Source organism: Phocoena phocoena, chromosome 7 (genome assembly GCF_963924675.1).
Source record: "Phocoena phocoena chromosome 7, mPhoPho1.1, whole genome shotgun sequence".
Classification (NCBI taxonomy): Eukaryota; Metazoa; Chordata; class Mammalia; order Artiodactyla; family Phocoenidae; genus Phocoena; species Phocoena phocoena.
In genome coordinates this window covers 74,877,879-74,888,385 of record NC_089225.1, presented here as the reverse complement: position 1 = coordinate 74,888,385, position 10,507 = coordinate 74,877,879, and the positions used below count along the sequence as shown (strand labels likewise).

Sequence of the window (10,507 nt, the reverse complement as noted above, 5' to 3'; positions counted from 1 at the left end):
TCTACCAAAACTGTTATTCCTCCTATTATAACCATTTCATCAAATGACAGCACTAGTCAACTACTTTCTCAAGCCACAAGCCAACCTTCTACCTCTCCCCCAGATGAACACATACAAACAATTACAAAAACTTTAGTTTCTATTTCATAGGTATATGGTGATTTTTTTTCACTAATCTCTAATTCTACTGCCACTATCAATCCCATGCTCCAGTACTTCAACAGAATCCTAATTGATATTTCTCTTCTTTATATTTTTTATTATTTATTTTCATTTCATTTCATTTTGTTTAACTGTTGATTCCATTTTTCACCTAGTTGTTAATTTTCTTAAAATACCCATCCTAAGATTACCATTTCTCTTTTTCAATTCCTTCATTGACTTTCTATTGTTTTTACAATAAATTACAAAAGTGTTATTATTGCATAGACACCCCTTCGTTGTTTGGCTTCTACTTACATTTCCTCATTCATAAATTATTTATTCAATCAACTAATATTAGTGTGCCCATTATATTCCAGAGACTATTTCGAGTCCTTTAGATACATCAATGAATAAAACAGACAAAAGACTCCTGCTGTTATATTATATGGCTAATATCCAAATACAGTATCTTTTTACCTTTAGAACTTTGAAGAAAGTGTTTTCTACTTGAAATTATTTTTCTTCATTTTCTAAGATAATGCAGCTACTCATTCATACTCCAGTACTGGTTGTAATCTGCTTCAGGAAATCTTTCCTTGTATCCTCCCCTCTTTCCCAATTCTATAGTTTCAGACAGGTACCCATTCTATGTGCTAACTTAATACCACTTCTAATAGCACTTATCAGATTGGTTGCTTTTTATTTTAATTTATTTTACTTTATCTTATTTTTCTTTTATTATGAATATATGTATTTATTTTACTATCCATAAGAAAGTAAGATCTGAAATAATTGATGCTCTTTTTTTTTGTTTTTGTATCTCTTACTCACACGGTATTTGACACAGAATAATTCTTAAATATGTTGGAATGGAAATGTAGCAGTTTTTATTGTTTTAATAACTAGTCATGTGTCTTCAGTTATGCCATTACCCCTCTAAGCCATAATTTATTAAAAATAATAGAGTAATTTGGACCAGAAGCTATCCTTATATACCTAAAGTCTACAATTATAGTCCTTAAAGATAAAACACAATTTAGCTACTAGAAAATTCCTTCCAACCTTGTTTTTGATAAATCTACTCTGAAAACACATGATAAGACATACGACTTGATATAAATATCCCCCTCTTTATATTCAATAAAATATTTTTTAAAAAATCAAGAAATAACTACACAATTAATTAAAAATTTCAAAATGGAAAAATATCTTTATTTGAATTTAAAATATCTTATTTGCTTTTTCAATTCTTCTTTAACCCTACTCTCATCTGCACATTTATTGTTGGGAAATAGAAGTTACAGTAAGGGAAGTTAAATCTAGGCTGGTGGCTCAACTTAGAAATTTGATACTGAGGTGATTGTCCATGTTATATACCTCCCTATCTTCTTCCTCTAGAGATGCATAATTAATGATTTCAATAATGTGATAAAAATACCTAGCTTCATAAAGTGAATTTCATAAGATTAAAACCATTACATCCCTTCCTAAACTTGCAAAATATATTAAAGCAGGCTTCTTATCAGTATTATGAATTAAATACAAAAAAATAGAGTCACCATCTTCTGAAACTGTCACGGAAAATTTTGAACTTTGCAGCAATGATTTTATTGCCAATATATTCTTTACAGCTTTGATGAAAAGGGATATTCTACTTTGGAAACATCCTCCATGGCTTCAAAATGTACCTTAATGTTTCAGTGTGCTCTTCTATCTTTTTGCAATTAAATTGATAATGTAAAACACAATTTAAGGCACGAAATGAAAGTAAGGCAAAACTGTAGTAGTTGTTCATATTGATCTGATTTTAATACTGCCTTATACATCCTTACTTGCTTTTGAAAAAGAGTGAATTTAAATTTTCTCATTAATAATTAGGCCTTTGAGTTAAATATTTAATATTTTTATGAGGACAATATTATATTGTTTATCTCTTTGTCTTGTGCTGTATCATTCCCTTATATTTTATTTGGAGATCAGTAAACAAGCTTTTAAATCCCTTAACAACTTTGACACGATGTGCCAAAGCACCTCATTTAAGTTTATTTCTCACTGGCCAAAAATATAATTTAATGTGTGTCTGATTCTCCTTTTGAAATTAAAGTTGTGTATATCATTTTCAATTACCTACATGTTTTTACATCAAATTCATTGTATGTCTTTTAGAACAAAATTAAGTTAATAGTATTTGTGGTCAAGCATCCAAAATATGCTAGATTATTTTTTATTATTTCCTTTAAACTCTGCTTGAAAAACATGTAATTGATACTAAGAGATTAATACTAGGTACTATTTTAAATTATATTATATTGGGTAATAATGAGAGCCAAGACATTAGCAAACTAACAATAGTCCTTAAGTGTGGTAAAAATTACTCCGTACTAACTCTACCTATATTAGTCAACAACAATGTAAACTTATCAACACTAAATCCTATAGTAAATGAAATATATAATACACATATTTCTGCAAAACTAGTAAGAATTCTTCCAAATTATGTGTACCAAGAAAATGGCAATTTTACCTAAATGTTTTTGCAGTACAGAAGTGTGAACTTCTGATTGTTAATTTTGCTAGCCTTTAAAAAATAATTGTGAGACTTACAAAACAATGATCATGGTTTACCATTTTAATTTGTTACATTTCATCTCTGATTTTGGCAAAAAGTTTTGGGTTTCTGCCTCTCAATTCTTGATTCTTAAGTTTCTCAAGTTATGTGTGCTATTCCACATCTATCTAATCATTCTTTTTGCTTGAGTTATCCAGAATCATTTTTGTTTGCCTGCAAGCCAAGATCTATAATTAAAACATAAATATACTCTTTCTTATGCATTCTAATTAAGAGCACACACATGGACACAACTCTAACGCCCAGACTGCAAGCACAGAAATCTTACTTCCTATGAGATCCACAAGAATGAGATACCGGATCTGAAACAGAGCTGCAACAGATTCTGTGTAAGGCTTCTGTTTGGGTATTCCATGATTGCCTTTCAGCTCCAAATTCACCAAACCATACTCTGCTTTGTAATGCTTTGTCTGGGAATCCAGAAAGCGCATTTCTGCTTTGCCAGGGGTCTCCCTATCAGTTTTTGCCAACAGGGCATTAGGGAGAGACTGCTAAACTGAGGGAAGAAGAAGGGACTTTCCATTTGCTTCTTGTGGTCTGCCTATGTACTTGATGTTCCGTGGGTGTCACCTCACTAGTACTTCTTAGCCCAGCAGAGGCAGTTTCTTCCTGGAAAAGCAGTGGAATTCAACTTTCAGTTATTCCATCACTTTCAGATCATCTCTCTGCAACACCTGTCCCCTCCTGAGATTCCAGAACAAGCTGGCCATCACTCCCCATCCCCATCACAGAGAATGGCCTGGGTTCCAGCACGATAATGCCCTTGCTCTGTGATCCAAGACACATCAGTAACAGTCAACCAGAACATCCTCCTCAAAGGTTAAATTTCAGGTCTGAAGAGCCTCCCTTCCTTGCATGTTTCTAATTTTCAGTGATTCCATTCTCTCATATTTGTTCTAGTCCTAGAAATGACAGCTGCTTGATAGAAATGATTACTACATTTCTGAACCTTAATGTTCACTTATGGGCTTTACAGTTATTTAGTTAACAATTTTATACGTAGTTAACAATTTCTCATATAAAATCTGCTCTGTTCAAGAGGAGTGTCTTATGTCTCCTGATCGGTCCTTGAATGATACCGAAATTGATATTAGAAGGAGTTCTAGGAAATAGACTCTCAAAGATGGGATTTTGATATTATTAATTTTCTCATGTCCTTGAACCTGGATGTACTGATGTCTTCAACAATGGAATATGGGGTGCTAGCAATCCATGTTATTTATTGGCATCATAATTAATCATATTATTACCTGTGGTCGATTCTGAAAAAAAGTCTACTGAAGTAAATGTTTTGAGAGCCAAGTCGCTGCTACAGTTTACTATTATGATGCTAATTACAGTTACAAATACAGTACTGTTGTGTTGAATGGATTCTTCTGAGTACAGTGTAGTGCTTATAGGAAGAAGATGACAAGCTCACGTCTTTAAATTCTTATCTCTGTGATAGTCAAATAATAAGAAAATGTCTAAGGCAGCCATTAAAAATGGTTTATTTCCTTTAGCTGTAAGGTCAATACCGCTGAAAATCAAATACAGAATTAAATTTTACAGGTTACATAATTATAATGTAAGTTTTCATAGCCTCACCAAGTCTCTCATGTGAGAAGGTTAAAGCATTGAGTAGAAGGAGTGGAAGCCTGAAACAAGGCTTGGGGATATCTGGTTGGACTCATACACACTATTAATCATGAAATCCAAGCAGTCTGTCATCCTGTTTTTGAGAAGACTAACCCTTCTGTGCTTGTAATTACCTCACCTGAGAAAGCTGACTTGAAAGGAGATGTCCATTATCTTCCAGACACATCCAGTCACCTTTTGTTTGCAATAGACCAGAAACTATGGTGAGAATTCCCCATGCTCTAGGGACGATAATTACAGAGTCTGATTTGGTAAAAAATCACTTATACATCAAAAGAATTGTAAGCTTTTTCTAATTTATATCAACAAAAATCAGGAACACAGATGGACAACAGGCACATGAAAAAGTGCTCAGTATCGCTAATTATTAGAGAAATGCAAATCAAAACTACAATGAAGTATCAACTGACACCAGTCAGAATGACCATCATTAGAAAGTCTACAAATAATAAATGCTGGAGAGGGTGTGGAGAAAAAGGAACCCTGCTACACTGTTGGTGCATGTAAATTGGTTCACCACTATGGAGAACAGTATGGAGGTTCCTTAAAAAACTAAAAATAGAGTTACCATATGATCCTACAATACCACTCCTGGGCATGTATTTGGAGAAAACTTTAATTCAAAAAGATACATGTACCCCAATGTTCATAGCAGGATTCCATCATCCTCACTGACATCAAAGAACCCATCTCAAGAATAGCATCCCCTACAGTTATGTCTAGCCTATAAAGGAGAGAAACCATAGACTGTTTCAAGGATGCAGGAATTCCCTCAACAATGTACTTCTCAGCACCTTAATGCAGGGAATGTCTGTAGATCTTCTAGGAGGATGTAGTTTGTGAATAGATGTGTAGATTGCATGTGAGGAATCCATTCCAACTGTCCATACTTTTGATGCATTTGGATTCCTTCCTCCATATCATGCTGGGGAAGTTCTGACATAACTTCATTAAACATTGGTCTCTATTGAGTTCAAGTTTCAGTCATCAAACCAAGTGACTTGTTAAAGGCAATTCCATATGTCCAAACTAACACATTAAACCAGTAGTCTTTAGTAAATGCACCCTAATTAATACATTTGGGTTCATCTAATATTATATACCCTATCTCTTTGCACTGACACTCTCAGAATCCACTCTCCTATACATTCCCAGTGTTTCTGTTGATATGTACATCTTATATTCTTTCATTGGGTAATGAATATAAATATACACACATATATGTATATATGAATACATACATATACACACATGCATATATACATATTTTATAATGCTTTTTAATGTGTAAGCTATTTCCTTCCAGGTCATGGTATATGCCTGACCCTCAGGAACAGTCTGAGACTTTAGTTAAGGGTCTAGTGGCAACAAGAGTTAGTTGTTTTGGTTCTAGAGGAGAATGGCTTACTCTTGCAAGGCATCTACCCTAAATTATGATACCACAAGGGTTTCAAGAAAGGTAGGTTAATATTTGTAGACTTAGGAGGACAACACATTTTCATTAACAATGAAAGCTCAGAGTGACTTGGGGTTCAAGATTTTTAGTTTCATACGGGTCCAAACAGATGTCTCCCTTTAAAGTTTTTGAATCTCTTTTTTTTCCACTTATTGCCGTATCTTTCACATAAGAAACATGATGAAACTCTGACTTCAACCCACTCAATTTAATTTTGCATTTCATTTTAACATCAGCCCTGTGAATTCAAAAATAAATAAATAAGAGATTCTTTTAAGGTAGTCACAGAAACTCCCTGGTTCTCAGATCACATCTAGAGCTGAGCATTAAATTACCTGAGCTTGTCATTTTTTTTTTTCCCTAAGAGCCCAGTTCACTCAGGAGATTCCATTCACACCCCAGACCTGTTGTCACCTTCCTGCCATAGCAGTCAAGTGCAGCTGTTGCTTTGGATCCCAAGGTAGTTGCTTCAGTAGGCAATTCATCAAAATCAAACACAGATAATAGATTGATTAATTGTGATGCCATGGCATGCCAAGGATTATTCTCATCTCATTTTCCATTTACAAAGAGCTCAGCATTGCACTCAAGACTAATGACACAACCAAACCAATCTCAGAATCTCACCTCTGTGCACGTTTTCTTAGACGATTCCTGATGCCAGTTCTGTATTAGTCATAGTCAGTAAACAGGAATAACACAGGAATTTGAATAGGAAAAAATTAACATAAAGAATATATTAACTAGTAATCCCCAATAGGGATTAACTGCTAAGGGGCTAAGAGAACGCCAAAGAATGCAGAAATCGCAGATATAGTGAGCAGCCACTACCTCAAAGACAGGCAGAGTACCAAAGGAAGAAACATATTTGCAAGAGAGCCCTGCTAAGTCTAAGATTCAGACCTCATTAGAAAAAGTGTGGCTGTGATCTAGTGGATGATGGATAAATTCATTGAGATCATGTACACTGAGCTTGGCAAAGGGGAAACTTCCTGTTGGGGTGGAGAGAGAATTTACTAGAAACTAGCCACTAGAATTTTCCTGAGGCTTTGTTGGGAAGCTGCCTCAGAGGTCCTGCCAAAACTCCAGAGAAAAGTATCCCATTATTGTGCCTATACAACTTAACAGGAAGCCATCGAGAATACCAGCAGGACTCACTGAGGAACCACTTTCAGAGTCTCCACAGACACCTGCTGGGAGGAGAGAATCATAGGATGTTTCAAAAGACCCTGGATGCCATGAGTCACAGGAGCAAGCAAGAGAGAGTGTCTGGAACTAGGAAGAGAAAGCCCTTCACCCTGCAGTGTTCCTCTTGCACCCACTACAGATTAAGCTTATGAGCTTAACACTGTGCCAACTGACAAGGAAGAAATGTTTACAGGGTCCAGCTCCAGTATAACAAATCAGGGCAAAGATGGATGAATGGATTATCTGAGAGGTAATACATTAATAATTCCCAATTCATCAAATAAAGAATTTTGAAAAGCTGAAGTCCTGCCTGAAGACAAAGAAAATATGGAATGGACAATGAAAAAGGAAGTTATTAACTATGGCTGCACAACCAGCTACAGAATTGAGGACAGCTATAGCTATATATAATTTATTTCTTGCTTCGTGTGTACGTATGTGTGTGTGTATGTATGCGTATATGTATATTGTGTATATTATATTAGTTTTCTTTCTTCTTTTTCCATTTTCCCCTTAATATATTTTGTTGAAGGTTAACAATACAATTTAATCTTCAGGTAACAGGATATTCTCTTTGGACTGCAACTGAATGTGAGGAGTAGTTAATATAAACTAGAAGTGAACAATATGACTGTCTTCCAGAGATGGATCCAGTAAGTGTTGGAAGTTTCCATCCCTCATTTTTTTAAATTGAACTATAGTTGATTTACATTGTTGTGTTAGTTTCTGGTATACAGCAAAGTGATTCATTTATATATATATGTATATATATATATTCTTTTTCATATTCTTTTCCATTATGGTTTATTGCAAGATTTGAATATAGTTACCAGAAACCCTTATTTTAAGGAGAGAATATGAATGTCCTTATTTGCATGAAGAAGATCAGCTGCATCTTGCTAAGTAGAAACAAGAGTTGTTTTTGGTGTTTTATGGAAGTTCAAATATGTGTAGAAGGAGATCTATGGGTGCAGAGAAGCCAAAAAGAGTAGACTGTCAGTTAATAAGCTGTCATCTCTCAGCTCCAATTCCATCCTTCTAAACTTTGTCATGTGAGGCATTCTATACTATACCACCTGGCTCCATAGGCTCTGCCAAGTCTGGAGGAAGAAGAAGGCATGTATTCCTTTCTCTTTGCTTCCTTTGGGCTACCTATTTCTCCTTTATGTGTTACCTCAAAATTTTTCTTCACCCGCACCAGAGTTAGCTGCTTCCCCAAGCAGCAGCTGAATTTTGTTTACAGATTTTCCAAAACTTGCAGAAAAGCCTCATCATGTTTCTTTCTGAGATACCAGAACCAGGCAGCTGGCAGTCCCACTTTAGGGTCTGAGTTTCATCTCCATGGAGCCACTCCTCCAAGCTTCTAAGTTTCTAAGGTCCAAAATCAGTTTATTTTCAGTTAATCAAAAGGAAAATCTCCTGGGTAGCTCTTATTCAGGTGAACGTGCTTAAAAGTTGCTCTCCTGCTAGTCTAGAAGAAGCAAACAACCATGTAGCAAAATTCCTATGGAGAGGGGTGGCCTCTATGACCCAAGGCCCTCAGTCGTACAGCTGCGAGAAACTAACTCTGTCAACCATCTGAAAGTACTTGAAGAGTTCCAGTTGGGAAGGCCATCCTCCCAACACCTTGATTGCAATTTTGTGAGACCTGAGCAGAGGACTTAGACAAGTCATGTCTTAACTCCTGACTGACAGAAATCATGAAATAATGAAAGTGTGTGGTTTTAAGCCACTAAATTAGTGGTAGTTTGTTATACAGTGATGGAAAACAAATACATATTCCTAGGTTTGGTAGCTACATTCCTGGTAACTGTGTTCATAAATCTCTACCTCTGTGGTATTTTAATGTGTGGTATTTTAATTTTAATTCTTGCTTTTTATGCTGCCTTGTTAACAACTTTTTACCTAGTTAACTATTCTCTATGTGAGATTTTCTCTTCAGTTACTAATGTTAATTCTGTCTCCTGAACTGACTGATAACAGGATTTCCTTACTTCTTTCAAGTAATTGCCCATTCAATAAATGTATATAATATTTATGGACTGTCCTCTATGAAAAATTGTGTACCTTTGAATGTATTACTTGTCATTTTTATACAATTATAGTCAATATATTTTTATGTTTTACATGCTATAGACATCTTCCTATGTGCATTTGGACAGATTCACTGTCTGTAAAGAGTCTGGGAACACACACAGAGGCCAGTGTCTGAGAGAAGTAGTTGGGTACAAAATAATGTAACTCTTTTATAAAGGTCTTAGCAGCATATTCATGTGTAGATAATATGTTAAAAATAGGTTGATAATTGACATATGATAAATACTAATGTAAATTAGTTCATTCTAGTTATGCTTTATCAAATAATTTTATAACAAAAAATCTGTATCAATGCAGTTTGGTTCATATTCAGAAGCTTAGATAAGAATACGTAAGAGGGAAACTGGACCACTTTCTCATATTATATACAAAAATAAACTCAAAATGGATGGAAGACTTACATTTGTAAGGTCTTACATTTGTAAGACCTGAAACCATAAAATTACTAGAAGAAGACGTAGGCAATATGCTCTTTGACATCCATCTTAGCGATATTTTTTTTTGGATGTGTCTCCTAAGGAAAGGGCAACAAAAGCAAAAATAAACAAATAGGACAACATCAAACTTAAAAGCTTTTGCACAGTGAAATAAACTCTCCACAAAACAAAAAGACAGTCTACTGAATGGGAGAAGTTATTTGCAAATGATATATCCAATAAAGGGTTAATATCTGAATTATATAAAGAACCCACACAGTTCAATATCAAAAAACACAAACAATCTGAATAAAAGTATGCCAAAGACCTGCACAGATATTTTTCCAAGGAAGATATAGATGGCCAACAGGCACATTAAAACATGCTCAGCAACACTAATCATCAGGAAAATGCAAATCAAAACCACACTGAGATATCACCTCACATCTGTCAGAATGGCTATCATCAAAAGGACAAGAAATAACAAGTGTTGGCAGGGATGTGGAGAAAAGGGAACCCTCATGCACTGTTGGTAGGAATGTAAATTGGTGCAGCCACTATGGAAAGCAGTAAAAAGGTTTCTCAAAAAATTAAAAATAGAACTACCATGAGATCCAGCAATTCCACTTCTGGTTATTTATTCAAAGCAAATGAAAACGGTAATTCAGAAAGATATTTGTACCCTTATGTTCATTTCCTCATTATTTACAATAGCCAAGATACAGAAGCAACCGAAGTGTAGATTGATAGATGAATGGATAAAGAAGATATGGTACACACACACACACACACACACACACACACACACAATTGAATATAACTCAGCCAAAAAAGAATGAAATCTTTCCCTTTGCAACAACATGGGTGGACCTTGAGGCCATTATGCTATGTGAAATAAATCAGAGATAGACAAATACCATATGATTTCACTTATATGTG

The 10,507-nt window shown here is 34.9% G+C and overlaps 1 pseudogene; it reads left to right on the top strand.

The window, feature by feature from the left end:
• Positions 1–3,530: 3,530 nt before the first annotated feature.
• LOC136125407 (3-ketoacyl-CoA thiolase, mitochondrial pseudogene) overlaps positions 3,531–10,507 on the top strand; it is a 177,840-nt pseudogene continuing 170,863 nt past the window's right edge.